Source organism: Tyto alba, unplaced genomic scaffold, assembly GCF_018691265.1.
Source record: "Tyto alba isolate M040663 unplaced genomic scaffold, T.alba_DEE_v4.0 Super-Scaffold_27, whole genome shotgun sequence".
NCBI lineage: Eukaryota > Metazoa > Chordata > Aves > Strigiformes > Tytonidae > Tyto > Tyto alba.
This window is the reverse complement of record NW_024881301.1, coordinates 636,055-652,407: the sequence shown is the minus strand read 5'-3', so window position 1 is coordinate 652,407 and position 16,353 is coordinate 636,055. Positions and strand designations below refer to the sequence as shown.

At 40.6% G+C, this 16,353-nt stretch overlaps 1 protein-coding gene across 5 annotated transcripts in view; it reads right to left on the bottom strand.

The window, feature by feature from the left end:
- PCMTD1 (protein-L-isoaspartate (D-aspartate) O-methyltransferase domain containing 1) overlaps nt 1-16,353 on the bottom strand; it is a 45,594-nt gene that overhangs the window by 28,596 nt on the left and 645 nt on the right. Inside the window, exon 1 of one of the 5 annotated variants that reach the window (XM_042797893.1) lies at nt 16,227-16,247. The exons of the other annotated variants lie outside the window; for them this stretch is intronic. The gene's annotated coding sequence lies outside the window, so the exon portion shown is untranslated. Of the gene's footprint in view, nt 1-16,226; nt 16,248-16,353 lie in introns of those variants that run through there. 5 annotated transcript variants of the gene reach the window in all.

Below are 16,353 nucleotides of genomic sequence, written 5' to 3'. Positions count from 1 at the left end.
AGGAGAGAAAACAAATGGAGAGCCTCCTCTGAAGAACGGGATGCTTACGCAGCAGAACAGAGTGGCTAGTTGCAAGTGCAGTTGAAGGTTCCGTATTATTCTGGACATGCTGCCCCAGCTGAAAAAGGTGACATTAGGTAGACAGTGATATTGTTTGCTTTTTAGGTATCTTGGTTTTTGTTTGCTTTCATTAATCAACTGCGGTGCTCTGCTCTGGACTCTACAGCTATAGGTAACCAAAAATGCTACTCAAGTGTAAAGTATTTTTGTTAAAAAAAAAAAAACAACAAAACAAACAAACAAACAAAAAAAAACCACCAAAAAACACACTAAACTAAAACCACACAAAACAGATCCCAGGGAAGTTGAATAGCTCTTTTCATGAAACATGACCTCTTGTGCTGCAGAGAAATGGTTTTTTCTACTATTTAGACACACAAAAGAAACCCTCTCAGAAGCTATTTTAGCACAGCTGCAGAAAAAGGGCAAGTTAGTCAAAGCGTCCTTGTGACAGCTGACCCAGGACCAAGCTAAAGACAGCAGAACATACGATGACAAAAGTTTCTATGCAGCTGCAGTGCTCCCAGAAAGCATCCTGTGAAGCTCACCAATACCTAACTTGAAACACAGAGTCCACAAAGAACACAAGCAGCATTCTGGTGCCTATTACACCAAGAGGCAGAGAAACTTCAGGAGAAAGAAGAAGGGTGCATAACTAACCAAATGCAGAAATTGCCTTTAGCCTCAGGAATTTCTGTAATACAGAAGCCAACAAAAATTGAAGGAGTTAAAATTTCAATACAGTCTTGAATTGAAAAATTCATTCACTGATTAAAACTGACTACAACTAAAAAAAATAAACCTCTGTTTCTCATTCCACACTATTCATCAATTTATTTTTACAAATTGGAACACTTTATCTTGAAGTTTCTTACATTCACAATAAAAACGAAATGTCAACACACTTTCCAATTTCTATAAGAATTCACACAACCGTATCACACCACCTCTGACCTGTTTCCAACATAACTTGTAATCAGTTTTACTGGAATTCCTGATCATAAATAATTTTTGTTTTTTTTTTTATAATACTGCCACATTAATTGAACAGGTGTTCTTTGGCTATGTGAATCTAAGAAGTGCTGATAATTTAAGTGCCTTAATTCTTCACCATTTTATAAGATATACAAAATTCTTATCTGCGAAGCTAGTAACCAGATATAATGTTTACCAAAATGTTTTTGCCAGATCTTAAAGGGACACAGCTTTGGCATATTCCAGAATTTTTACAAATACATTTGCACTTCAAGTTAATTCCTTAGGTCGCTAAGGACTTGAACACTCTCTTAAATACAGATTAAATATCATGCTAGCAAGGTATTCAGTTAATTTGACAGACAAAACCTCACCTTTGCTAAATCCATGCGATGTCAAGTATCTTACAAATTTAGCATCTTGTAACACTAACATATCCTGACTCTACATAGATGACTCCTTAAAAATAAAAGTTATTTGAGCCTACTAACTTGACTCTTATTTTGTTTCAAAGGATAAAAAATAGAAAATATAGTAAATGGGATCAACTCTATTTCAAGTCTCTTCCTCAGAATTATTTTCACCAAGATACCAGCCTGGAGCACACCACACCACACTGAATTAAGACTGTGATACACTACTTTAAACTCGAGGATGGCACACAAAATTGCTTGGTGAACCTTTCTCCTTAGGCACGAGGGGAGGAGGGGGAAGAGACAACAGTAAACCACTGAGCTATTCATTAATACGGACATAGGAATCTGCTTTTAAGTCTCCCCAAGCAGTAATATTCTGTGACTGACAACAGGAGCGAACTAACTACAAATGTGCACCAATGCCTGAAACACTTCAGCCCATTTAACAGTTTCAGTTTACTCATGGCAAAAGTCAGCAACACCGCTCTGATCAGCAGAGGTTTAAAGTTTCCCAGGCCACCAAGTGTCAGACCTACTTCTGTTCAGACCCAATTCGTGCCACTCCTGCAGCCGTAATGAACTTAAGACCATGTTTTGCCCACCCTTGTCTTGTCCAGACTCCTACAACAAAAAAGATTCCATTTTTAGTTTAGCTTCTGCTTTCCTCTCAAGTATTGTAACAGTGCCACACAAGAGGAAATTCAACTCCAAACTGCAGAGCTGAGTGTAAGATTTCAGCAGGACCTTTTGAATAAACAGAATGATTGATTACTATCTGAAAGGAAAAGAGAAATTGTAACATTAGCTTCACCAGACAAAAGCGAAGAAAAAACCAAAATATGAACCGTATGCTGGAGGTAACTGTAGTAGATGACTACAAAAAAATCAGAACAAACTGTGGGACACAGAGGCATCTCAGAATGAAATATTAACAAAAATTTTTTTACACGTACACCTTGCTGCTAAACTACTACTAAAGGTAATAAAAAGCCCAAGTGCTTTGGAAAATTAGCTGCTACTTTAACTGCCTTCTTCCACAGCTATTTGTTTTGTCACTGCAAATAGTTTATAAGGAAGAAAAACTGTTGTCTTCGGGATATAGTAACGTACTACTTGATGCACTAAGGAAAATTCTATTGGAAACACTGCATGTTTTTGAAGTCTAGACTCGTGTCACTCAAACATTCACTCCTAACCTACTGTTCAGTAGATCATTTCTAGAAGCTTTTCAAGTTAAACAGAAACGAGTAAAAAAACAAGTACAGTCAGCTCTTCAATGCAATACACTCCACAAAGCATACTTCAAGGTTCTTTGTAATACAGCAGTGGAACAAGGCACAGACCACAGGATTAAGTTAAGCCAAATGAATGTAAACAGCTACAACTACTGACTTAACCTGAATTGCATTGACCTACTTGGGCAGAAAATGTTTGTCAAGTCTGATGTAAGCTTAAGCCCTGATCCTGTTTAGGCCTTCAACAGCTGTTTATACAAGATTCCAGGTGTGTGCTCTCACTCTTCCTCCACCTCCAGTCACCTGAATATACCAAACAGCACACATGATACTGCATTTCTCTCAGAAGGTGCACTAGAGCTCATGGCACTCCACAAATCTATGAGCAGTGACAAGCCCATCAGCACAGATTTCATGATCAAATGACCTTAACCTTGGTACTTACACACGGGCGTAACTTTCGGAACAACCTTGCTGAATGTCTATTGAACCTTTTGACTTTTTTTTCCTTCCATTTAAAAAAAAAACAAAACAAAACAAAACAAAACAACCACAGAGACAGTTTACAGGAACTTAAAGAAAAAAAAAAAAAAAAAACCAATAAAACAGCATAGAATTTTGTTGGTTGTCCACCCAGGAAAAAAAAAAAGAAAAAATCACACACCCACCCCCTCCCTTTATTTGGACTGGGATACATTCCTTTCTCAGTCTACATTTTCTTCTGTACTGGATTTGTTTCTCATCTGAAATTCTATCTACCCTCTTCACATGATGGCAAGAACTGAATGCTGAAAGGAAGATTTTCTATATACCAGTTCTATATGCCAGACCTGTTTTCAGGTATACCGATAAAGACTGTAATAAAAGGTAATGAATTTTAAAAAGCAAAGCAAAGAAACCTATGTATTTCCTGGATGGAACTTTTAATGCACAGTTTAACACCGCATCCCAACTCAGTTCTCCTTACTGCTTAAAAATCCAGGCAATCAAATAATGCTTGCAACACTGAGCCTCCCAGGCTTCAGAAGCAGTTCCTGGTTCAAACAAAGTCTCCCACCCGTGACACCACATAAACACGTTCTGAATGCCTACTTCAAAACAAAGAAGTAAGAGTTCACCATTTCCACCCGAGATACCTAGTAGTTTGCCATACTGGGGTGAAACCCGGAGTACAGGAAAGTTTCTCAAATTTCAAGGTGCAGATCCATACCCAGTAAGCACTAAAGCAGCCCCACACCCTCAGAGAGCAGGTCCTCAGGCCTCAGCTGTGGTCTTTCTCTGTTCAGGGCCATGCTTATGACTCTCCCATCTTTGTCACTGTGGTCACCACAGACCCAGCTTCAGTGCTCACCTCCTAGAATGCCCTCTGGGCAGTCACCAACTGACCTTCCTTAATTCCATCCTGCAAAAGCTCCCTGCTGAGACACAGGAAAGCTGTCTCACTGCCCTAGTTTACCAACTCATTGATCACTAGTAAAGATTATCTATTGGTCATCTGCATAAAATTATTTCCCCCCCACCTCAAACACATTGAGGTCTTTGGGATCTGCATACCTACAAACATCCTGAATCTAGTAATTCATTTTACAAAAAGCTTTAAATTGGGACTAAGCAGAGAAACACCCCCTTCTCTTAGAAGGATCTCCTAGTATCTAATTTCACAGTAAGTTTTAATTTAGCCAGGATCTTCCATAATACTTTTGTTAAGAAATGCTCTTATTTGTAAAATGAAAAAGTCTCCATTGATGAGAGGCTGAGGCGATAATAAACAGCTCTGGAATACTCTGATTAGCCTGTCTTTGTAAAAGACTCATAAGACTTTAAGCACCTGATATTATTACCGGTGCAGAGGATGTTAGTCTGTCAGGCATAAAGAGTTTGTCCATTACTGATGGGCAGTATTAATAACCAGTTGCTGATGCTCAGCCCACAGAACTAGCCCCTCCTCATATTCTGAAGCAGATGAACAGAAGTGCTGATAATAGCCTCTTCAGTGGTCTGAAAATAATCTTCCAAAGCAGCAAGATGCACAGCTAGTATTATCAGGAGAAAAAAAAAAAACAAAACAAAAAAAACCCAGAAGAACAAAAGCTTGTTATTTGTCAGTCCAGTGATGCTATCTGAAAGATTAAAAAAAAAAAAAAAAAATCTAATTTCAATGATTTCAGAGAACAGTGTTAACTGCTAACAGAAGTCTGAAAACCTGATTGACAATGACAAGAACTGATGTCTATGGCACTGACGCAGCTTGAGTGGTGGAACTAGACAGTTTTCTGGTAATAGTATTTGATCAGAGAGCATGGCATGCTTTTTTCACAGAACATGGTGATAAGATGCCAACAAGACAACAGTTGCCAGTCTGTTGCTTACCATTAGGGGTCAGCTATATGCAAACTGGTGATTACATCAAAAGCTTGTATGGATATCTTCATGAGTGAATGAACACTAGCTCTGCCCCAATTCTGTGTACTCTGTAGTATCCCATTAACTGTAGATGTCAAAACATTTAATATTGCTTCTCTGCCCACACCAGTTGAAAACGTTTGGTGATGCTTGTTTGTAGCATACTGCATAAAATAGTCTTATCTCTAAGGAGCCCAAGATCTGTCACAGTTCCACTAAAAGATCTCATAAGCAAAGGATGTCAGCGTAGCCCGATGTCCAACATACAGAAGATCCCCTTTCCCTCCCACAGCAGTGTCCATCAAAGAACCTGGCAGTCCTCTTACAGCACACTTTAAAAGGTCTGCCTACAGCTCTGCCTATTCCTAGGCTACAACTATTTTAAGTCTGTCCAGTATATCATCTAGTCGAAGAGTACTGTTCTATCACAGAGCGGCTGGGAGAAAGGAGAAAGATGAGAAGCTTCTCTAGAGGCCCTAACACACCCACAGAAACAGGAGGTACCAGGTCATTGCAGCCTGTTCACTGGCAAGACTAAAATATCAGGGCTTCATAAGACAGATAGGAATCAGTGATGCTTAATACATACAGATGTCTGATATTCGCTGAGTCTGTATCATGCACCTGTTTTTCAGAAGAGAAACTGCTGTCTGTGCACATGTTTCACAGGAATTAGTGAGCTACAGAGTGACCAGGCTGCAAAACTCATCGTCACAATACTTAGCTCTGGACAAGGGTATTTAACAGAGAATACCGATTTCAAGCATGTTTATGTAAGCTATAACAGTCAAATGTTAAGAATTAGAAGAGCTGTAGAGATGTGTAAAACACAAACAAACAAAAAAACAAAATCCCACGCTTTTGGAATATCTAACCCTGTTTAGCCTGAAAAGGCAAAAGGCACAAGTGAAACAAACATTTCTGCAAATTTTAACATTATCCTGATCAAAAAGCAACTAATGCCTTCACATAAAGGATGAGCCAAATACTCAACATTTTAAAAACAAAATCTGTTTCTCTTCATGAAAGGAAGTGCTTAATAATTCAGTTTGTGGTGACCAGAAGATAACAAACCATAGTAAATATGATGCTCCTTTACTTTCGCTATCACCTTCAGAGAGGAACCAATAACAGCTGGGGGGGAGGGAGAATCCTCTTATAATGAAATGCAAAGCAGGTTTAGTACAAGAGCTGAAACTTTCCTAACCTTTTACCACAAATGTAGTTTCCACAGCTATAGTTTTTAAGCAGATCAAGTCACAGTTCATGTAATTTCTGAGTAGGCAAAATGTGGCCTGTGACAAAATACTCACTATTTTAGCCAGTGCTAAAGTTCAAAAGCTTACTGCACATAAACATTTCAAGTTATTTAAAAAACTCACTTCCAGCAGAAACAGAACATATGCCTGTTGCCTTTAGCAAAAGAAAATAGAAATGAGGTCAAGTGTAAAAATAGAAGATGGTTACATTCCTGACACTTGAAACCTCATCTTAGAGCTATGCATTTACTGCAGTCTCTACAAAAAAAAATTCAGGCCCAAATAAAAAACAACAATATCAATCAACTTTATCAAGCTCCAAGTCCACTAAAACCTTTGGGTTTTCTGATCTTTAGAAATATATCTAAGACCATCAAAATAGCATGCAATAATCACAGCATAAACAACTTTTAATACTGTATTATCAAATTGTTTACTTTCACAGCCTGAGAATCTCGACTTATGTGTCCTCCTCTTATGACACACTAAATAAAATTTTTTAAAATTTCAAGTCTTGATCCTGTTTACTAGATTCTTAAAAAAGTCCAGTGTAATACAACAGTATGTTTTGAGAAGTTACTTTATTACTTAGGCCTGTAATCCTCAAGAGGCAATAATGAGTAAAGCCTACTCCTATTTCCTGATTCTCTTCCTCAGGACCACAACACAAAATTGTTTCACTGATGCAATCTTCCAGAAGCATCGCACTGGATTCACTGATTTTTTCAAATGTAACTTGCTTACTAAAACACATGCCCTCTAACACTTACTTTTCTCTTGGCAAAGAAAGCAATGGATATCTGCTTGCACTTAACTTGCTCCTTTTTAATCCCCAAATCCTGCGTATCTCCAAGTGCCTCACACTGAGGCGCACGTCATAATCTGCCTCGTTCTTCAGACACACCATAAATCCATAAACAGCATGCCCTAAAATGATGTGACCTTGTTCATAAATCCCTATTTCCTACGATGTCCAATGCTTACTTTCTATAAAACAGAGATTAATTATCCCTTCATGGTTGTTACGAAAGGCAAGTGGTGATTTATCACAACTCCCAAAATGTACAAATCAAGTATGAACTAAATCTATTTTAAAAATCGACCAAATATGTCTCTACACAAATGCAAATCATCCAGAACAAAATCAATTCATTTTACAATTTAAAAGCTTACAGCATTACTACTCTTAGCAAAGCCTGTTATCAAAGCCTGTTCCACAAAGTTTCATACAATCATTCTACCATTCTCCCTGTTCCTGCTGCTATTAAAATATTGTGCTTTGAGGTAACATTTCAAAGTACTGCTGTTGTAACAGCATCACTTTAATTCTACCTCTGTGGTCAGCCAGTAACTTCTACCGTAAATTTTCAATTGCATTTGAAAATGATTAAACAGATTATTTGCCAGCACAAATCAAAGTTAACGCTGTTATGTGATTAAAAAGTCATTCTGCATCCAGACAAAGGAGCAGAGGGGCACCTAAATACCCTGACCCAGCTGCTCCCATGGCTATCCCAGGAGAACCATCGGGCACGTCTCAGATTGAGAGGTGTGACTGCTTACAGGGCTACCAGATTTATCACGAGTTGCAATCTCCCAAACGCCTTTCCCCTGCACCAGTCCTGTTATGGGAAGTTTAGGGAAGGAACCAGAGGTGGCAAAAGGGAGGGATCAAAGTAGCTTGTAGAGAAACAAGCATGGGAAAAGCAGGGCTATAGTGACAAGCGGGACCGGGACCGGTCACCTGCCAACAGGCTGCAGGTCAGTACACGTGTCTAGCTGTACTCTGCCCCCGAACACTGATGTCTGCCCATTAAACTCCTCCTGTAACTCTTCTGGGGCTCTATTCCGTGGGTGTGTGCATCTACCTGACAAGCGGAGTCAGACCACAGGTCACAGTGGGTCTGTAGTGCCAGCAAAGGAGGGGGATGAGCATTTGCAGGTCAGGGTGCGATCACTGGGAGCATCAAGTTGGGCTAGTCAGCAAACTGGCAACGTGGCCCGGGAACCTGGGGTGGGGTAGACTGCCCGAGTGAGGCAACTGAAGGAAAACAGGGGTGCAAGTAAGCTGCTGGAAAATCCGTGGTGTTTGGGATCAGTGGCTGAGCCTGCGTGTGTGTGCAAGAGGGAGTGGGGGATAAATGGACCCACGGCCAGCTTCAGGGTAGAGTGTCTAAACCCAGAAACTGCAAGGATCCGTACTGGGTATACACGTTTGCCACTAGCAGAACCCAGAAAGGGCAACAGGGTAAAGCCACTGGCACTGTCTGTGCTTGCACTGGTGCTGTTTTCAGTGTTGACATGGTGGCCAACTATGTATTTATACATGTACATGTACCTCCTGCATACCTGTGTTGGTGCTACTGAGAATACATGCTTGGCCTCACTACTGGTTGGACCTGGGGCCACACGCGCCTAAACTAAGAACTAGAAATACTTGAACAAAACCCCTTATAAAACCAAAATATGTAAGTACACTTTTAACTTGAAAATGTTTCTGCATTATTTTTTTTCTTTGTCTCCAGGTATGAATGAAGTACTACTGCACTTACAGCTCCAAAGTTATGGTTTACTTACAGTACAAATAACATCAGATGTCATCTGGGGGGGATCTGGAGCATTTGGGAAAGTTTCAGTGACCATTTCAAGATATTCATACAAGTATTTCACCAAGAAATGGAAGTTGATAGCCTTTTGTCATTGCTTATGTAGCAGCTGTGCACTTGCACAGTGTAACTGCATCTTCATCCCCATAATCCTACCCCATCAGTTTTTTTTCAGTCACATAAAGCACATGTTTTTCACCTGAGAGAAGTGTAGTTTACAGACATAACACAAGAGGCTGCTACAGTCACATAACCTGCTGTAGTTACATCATGAACAACAGTTTATCCAGAGCATCCCAGAATGGAGAAGTCAACTCCTACATTGACTTTTTCTGACAACTTAATTACTTCAGAGAGCATCACAGAATCTCAGTAAACTCAGAATAGTGGGTCTTAGTCATAATGAATGCATAATTAACCAAAGTAAATAATCAGAGACTAAGGCCTATGGGATTTATAGCGTTGCAACTGTCAGATCAGCAGAAGTTATAAACTCAGCCACTCAACTTTTCTGTGTCCTTCCAGTTTCACTGACTTCCTGACTGCAATATTGCCAAATTTAGTGCTTCCTGAAGGAAGGACACAGCAAAGCTTAAGAAACTGGACAGCAGGTGACTATACTAAATGGAAATAAAGCCACAGTTCATTCTTAAAAGGGTAAAGGGGAGAGTTTTGCAAATAAACAGCAGGGTCACACACCCCAGCAGAAGAAGAGCCTGAAAAACCCCACCTGCCAGAATCTAACATGAACAACAAGAGTAAACAAGAAGTTTGAGTCGCAGGCAAAGATTTTCTGAGGCAAATCAAATCTTTTAATGGCAAACTGATGCCCTAATAGAAATACTCAGAGGATTCCTGATTAATTTAAATTATTACTACTGCAGGAACACTAACCTTTTGCTTTGTTTGCTGAAATTAAGCATCTCCTTCAGTGAACTTCAGTTCATTCTTTCATATTGCATATATTTTAGCCATATATGCATAACTTGCATATATTTTAGCCATACCTATCAAGCAAAACCAATTGTGTTGAAAATATAATTACCAGGATAGTGGCTTCAACTCTCTGTTTTTAAGCTTTGATATATAGAGCATGATATAGCACAGTGGTCCTGACTGGGTTGAGGAGTATTACTTAGCTTTTTTCTTTCAAATGTTTGTCAAGAAAACCACATGATAATTCCTGAATATCCACTACAAACATCTGCTACAGAAATAACACAAACAAATTCTCAGAATAGTAACCACTTCTCATTTTCTCCCAACCACATGGTCCCAATTCCTCTTTCAATGTTAAAACAACCATTTATAGGAATCAAGCCTTTCATTTGGGACAGGAACACCACAGGCATATCAATTGCTGAATGTGATTCACTAGCTGACTATTACCATAAACAATTCCAATGACTTCATCACTTCACTTATAGAAGCCATACGTTGATGCCAGTATCTCTTTTTGGAGAAGCAGCTTTTTTGTCCTTTTTTTTTTTTTTTTTAAATATGAACAAATAAGACATGCCAACTCTGAGATGTTCTCTTTGAAATTTAGTTCCCTCCCACTCCTAAAGACAACAGGAACTGATAGCAAATGCTATTAATTTTGCTTGAAGGATAGTATCAATACACATACTTTGAATATTAGCATTCAGGAGCACATGTATTTTGTGTCTACTATATTACTGCATATTGCCTTTCACTACATCTTAAACTACTACTGTATAAGATCTCTGATTTGACTCTAACTCCTACTGCTAGATCTACAAAAACATTTGTAGACATCGGCTGGAGGGGGGGGGGGGAGGGGAGGAATAAAAAAAAAAAAAAAAAATCTTCCCAATGACAGTCTGATGCTTTCTCATGGAACATTATCCAGTATCACAAGGTTGCTGCTATTAATCCTGAAAACAGTTTTCAAGATTGCTTAATTTGCCATGAGAAATATACACCTATCATTTAAGACTTTAACAAGCTAACTTTTAAAAAAAAGAAATAATCATGATTACTGACAGCTTTAGTAAGCATTATCTATGTAGAAATCATGCAAAGAAAAGTTTTTGTAATAATAACAAGCCTTTGATACTTCCTTTGTGACTCAGGCATTTAAACACAGATCTCTAGTGCTATTTTAGGTGCTCCTGCTAACTACAGGCTACTTGTTGCCTATGATATGGCAACAATTAGCATTAAGTAACGTAACAGAAAACTATTCTGCCCACATCCTGTCCTTACTTCCCCGCAAATAAGAAGAGTTGCTGTTGTTTGTCTAGGAGTCTTAAATCACAAAACATAAACTGCATAAAGCTGAGGGATATGCCCTTCAAAAAGAACACAACAGTTGGGACTGGAAAAGCAACCAGATAAAAGTTAAGGCATCGTCAGCGAAGAGACTCATAAGAAACCAAAAGAACTAACCTGGAGACACTGACTTGCAACCAGAACTGCACATGCAGTCTGTCATCACCAGTGTCTAAACCTCTCAGGACAGAGATCCTGCTGACAGTCACCATGCTGCTGCACAGCTGGCTGGTTGTGCGCGTGTATACAAACACACACAAGCTCCAGTGAAGCGTGCACGTAAGCAATCATGACAAAGGCTGTCCCTTCTCTGACTGCCCAGCTACCTCTACTGAGATTCATCCTGCCTGACAGCTTTTTGGGGTTTTTTTACAACTTCAGAAAAACACAGGCCTTCAGTAAACCCTATCTCCTATCTAACAGCCCCATGCTAACAACTCAGATGCCCTATAGCACCTCCATATAAACGTCCTTCACACAGGATTCCAAATATCCCACATCACTGCCGAACCATTTGCTCTAAGCCTACTAGTTTCTGAATTATTTTTTAAATATAAGTTTTTTGCCATCAAGTTTCCTCAAAACAAGTTTTTAAACACGAATTCCATTTGTCATCTTTTACATCCTAGGAAGACTGCAAACCCAAATTCAGCATTTCTTTTGCAACCATATACTGAGCAAATACTACTTGAAGAAAATCTGATGTGCGGGACGGACTTGAGAGAAACTCTAAGCCTCAGTATTTTACGTCACCTTAACAACACAACATCTTAAATCTCCAACTCCATGCAACTCGTAGAACTCGGTGTTCTGCACTTATAACAACCTTGATCTTTATATCCTTTCTTCACTAAACATTATACGAAACAAAGCCAGAACTCCAAAATTAGCCTTCATTAAATGCATCTTCTAAGCAGTGGGCTCCAAGTCTTTTTCTGCCACATGACAGCCCTCTAACCAGAGGAGCAATTCACTCCTGCTCCATGGACACCTCCCCACTCTACAACTCCCCCACATGAGAATACACCAGAATCTGCAGCCTGAGAGTTACCATGGTGACTCCTGATGTCACATCTAAACTATTTTAAGACTGTGGAGTTCGGGGTCTTTTTTTTTTTTTTTTAACTGCTCTATGATGACTTCTACACCACTGTTTTCTCCTTGTAGTGAAGGACAATTTATATTTTTGTGCTTCAATTTAAAGGACTGATAAATTTCATTCAGAAGTCAGTCACATACCAATTGCAGTCAACATACAAGTGACTGACACCACAGTTGTTCTCTAGATACAGCTTTCAATATTTTTTGCTTTCATAAATAGGTTTCTTAGGACTAACTGCCATTTTTAAACACATCTTTACTATCGGTTTACTTCTTACTTTCAATGTTTCAAATAAGCTTCTGATCAGAAGTACATTTAAGAAGAATCCACACACATTCATCAGGATTTCAAGCTCCTTGTCATTAGTTAATGCCACCATCAACTTTGCAGTAGCAACACTAACTCTGGAACATGAAGTTGGCTTGATGTACCAGGATAAAAAGGACAGAGAACTAACACCGCTGTTCTGAATGACAGTCAGCTAATCTTCCAGTCCTACAATAAAATGATACTCAGCATCCTAAAATGCTGCAAATTCTATCCTTTCTTCAGGGCTCAGAAGTCCAGCCCAATTTTCTTAAACACCACAGCAGCTGCAACTGTTTTAAGAGCTTGCCTTAAGCAGGTCTGAAAGCTCTCATTATCATCCCGTGCACACAAATAAGTCCCAAAGGAATTGGAGCACAGTAGTTATTTCCTAATGTTTTAATGTAATTATACCCATAATATTTAATATAAACTACGTCACTTTACTCCCTAGAACTCCATAAAAGGAAGAAGTGGGACAGTGTGATCAAAATTCTGCAAAGAAGACTCATTAAAATAATTCTGCATCCAACAAAAATTCCACACTTGTTGGTTGGCGATGATGAAGCATACAGACAGACTTCTGACCCTACCGGAAGATTCCTGGAATGCTTTAGGCCAGTCACATACCTGATTATTCGTTTGCAAAACAAGGTGGCACATATATTCTTCCCACTCTTGCTTTGAGGAATTTACATTCTAAGTCGTTAAAATAAATGAGGTAATATTCACTGATGTTTGCATTCAAGAGTGCCAGGTGCTGTAGACTTCAAGGCACTTTTCTTACACTAAGAGCTAATTAATGAGCAGCTACAGAGCATCACCTTCAGTTCAGCAGGGTAAACCAGCAGATCTCTGACATCCCTGGTGAAAACAGGAACAAAGCAGTAAATTAAAAGAACAGGTACACGTAAAGACACTCCTCATTCAGAAACAATGCCTGTATTCTCAGGTGTTTCTCACCGTGTACTGACAACTGGGATGAGCATCCCATACTACCTGACTGTATCAGTACTGGTTTTAATGTATTTGTTTTAGGGAACTCTTAAAAAATCCTGGCATAAACCTTTCTGGAACACTGCACGGAAAACTTATCTTGCCTATATTGACTTTTGGAAGCAACTTTAGGGAAAAACAAACAAGCAACTGTACTCCTAACCGTGTCTGGCAGTAGAAACTTCAAATTTGATCTCTGTGCTACTGTTTTTTCTTTAAAGTATGCCTAAAAAAAAGTCATAGGCAGCATGTTCTTTAGAGACTTCCATCTGTACTCGTATCATGGTTAAGCTTAAGACTACCTTTAGCTTCAGAATACGGACTTACTATCTCAAAGCAACCGCACTTCAAGTTCACAGAAACACAGCCAAGTGACTGCTCTGGTATGGTCCAGCAGAGTCATGGAAAACTACATGTCTGGTAGTCAAGTCCTATTCTGAGTCTCATATTAAGCAGATGCCTCTCTGAAAGGAGCTGCTGCAGCTTGGGCCAGTCACTGACAGGCAAACAGAAGACTGAGCAATAAAAATCACCAATGTTCCAAGATCAGGACTATAAAAATGGCAAGACTTCATAAATTTATAAATAGAGTACTGCAAAATTGAAACTAGTTGGGTCAAATATCTAAAGCAAGTCATGACAAAGTCGGAGACTGGATGCCACTCAGGACAGGCAGAAAGATTTTACAAGAACTCTGGACTGAAGATCGGAGATTATGCAGGGAAGGAACCTAATCCTGTATAGACCCAGTGATAACATTTGGCCATCCAGTTCTACATACTTTTTTCTGTTTCTGTGATTTCATGATATTCTCCTCACTGCAGGCCTCCCAACAACATCCAATTGTTCTTCACTGCATTTCATTCACTGCTGTAAAGAACATCTAAGCCTCCATCTCCAAAGCCGTCATTGCAGCTCTCTGACTTCACTCACGTACATTTTACGTTCCTATCATTATATTTATTCACTCAAATCAGTTAAAATACCAATAGATCCTTCACACATTTGTCCACCTACATATCCAAAATATTTTTCAAACTTTCCCAGTAAATCAGGCAGGAGTTATGCAGAAGACAGCTCTGTTTATCCAAGCCTGATTTCTTCCAAAGTTATCTGCCCAGATTAAGGTAAGGGTCCTGTGGGGAGGAAAAAACGTACCACACATATTATGATCAATTTGCAAGAATAATGAATTATGGTTACAAAGGCATTCTCACGATACACTCTCATCATTTGCGAACTTTACGCATTAGATTTTTTGCATCTTGCATCTTAAAAGCATTCTCTGTAATACAGACAACATACAGTCAAGAAGGATTGGGTATCTTCATTAATTCACTGAAGTGCTGACTAGCCTTACCTGTGTCTCTTTTTTGAGTGTGTCTCAAAGTTTACTGCTCCTTAGCAGAAAAAACTTACTTCCTTGTTAAAGTCTGCAGTTCAGCTGTGCTTGACTTTTACTTGACAGAAGTAAAAAATACGCACTAGGAAAACAGTAGTTATGTGGGCATTGGTAAGTGCTGCAAGGACACAAGCACTCTCCACACACTGCAGCAGTTCAGTACTTTCACCTCTCATGCAGACCCTAAAGATGCTTTCCTCAGTCTTCGACCAAGAAAAAAAAAAAAAAATAAAAAAATGAACACCCCCCCCTCCCTTCCACCATAGGAGATTTTTCTTTTTTTCCCTTTCGCTGTCAAAGACGACAGAACTGTACGAAGCAGGCCCAGGCTGCTGACTGCGTATCAAATAAATGCCAAGATTCCTTCCCCCTCCGCCCTCCCTTCCCCTTCCTCCAACTTCACTGCGAGCCGCTGACAACTGCCGGGGGGGGGGGGGGGGGGCGGTGCGACAACAGGGGAAAGACAAGACCTGCTGCACACACCGAGAAGGCGGCCCGAGGTTTGGGGCCGAAGAGGAATCGCGTTAACCGCAGCCCAGCTACAAGCAGACGTGACCCCCAAGACGCCTCCCCCGAACAGATAACAACAAAGAAAACAGAGAGGGGAGGAGGCAGCTGCCCCGGAGCGAGTTCCTGCTCCTCCCCTTACGCTGCTCCCAGCCAAAACAGAGGCCACAGTGTAAACAGAGACAAAATGCGCGTTTATGGCCAGGCGGGGGGCAGAGGCAGCCTCCCTCCCCCCTCCTCGGATCCCGCCGCGGCGAACGGGGCGACAGGCGGAGCTGCCGTGCCTTTCGCACGCTCCGTTCACGTAAACAAAGTATTTTCCCCCTCGCTGCTGCCACCGCGGCTCCTCGCCCGAAAGGACAGCCGCCCTTCCCCAGACCGGAGGTTTTTTTTTTCTTGAAACAGAAGAGAACGTCTCACGCTCCCCTTCTGCCTCCTCCAAAACGCCTCGGCCTGGAAGACGGAGACCCCGAGATTAAAAGGACACGGGAAAGGAGGGGAAGGAAGAAAGAAAAAAAAAAAAGCAGCAAAATAATAATAAAAAAAAAAAAAAAAAAAGGCAAGCTCTCATTCTCACTGCGTTTCCTCAAAGGAAAAAGCCCCGGCCGGCCCGGGGCGGAGGCAGGGCGCGGAGCCGCAGCGGGGGGGCGAGCGCTGCCCTCACCTCGCCTCCACCCCCCCTCGCCCGGAGCCGGAGCTGGAATCTTCCGTGGTGCGGCCGGCCCCTCACACCTGCCCCGGGACCGCGGCAGCTACGCCAGCCACCACCCCCCCCACCCCACCCCCCCCCC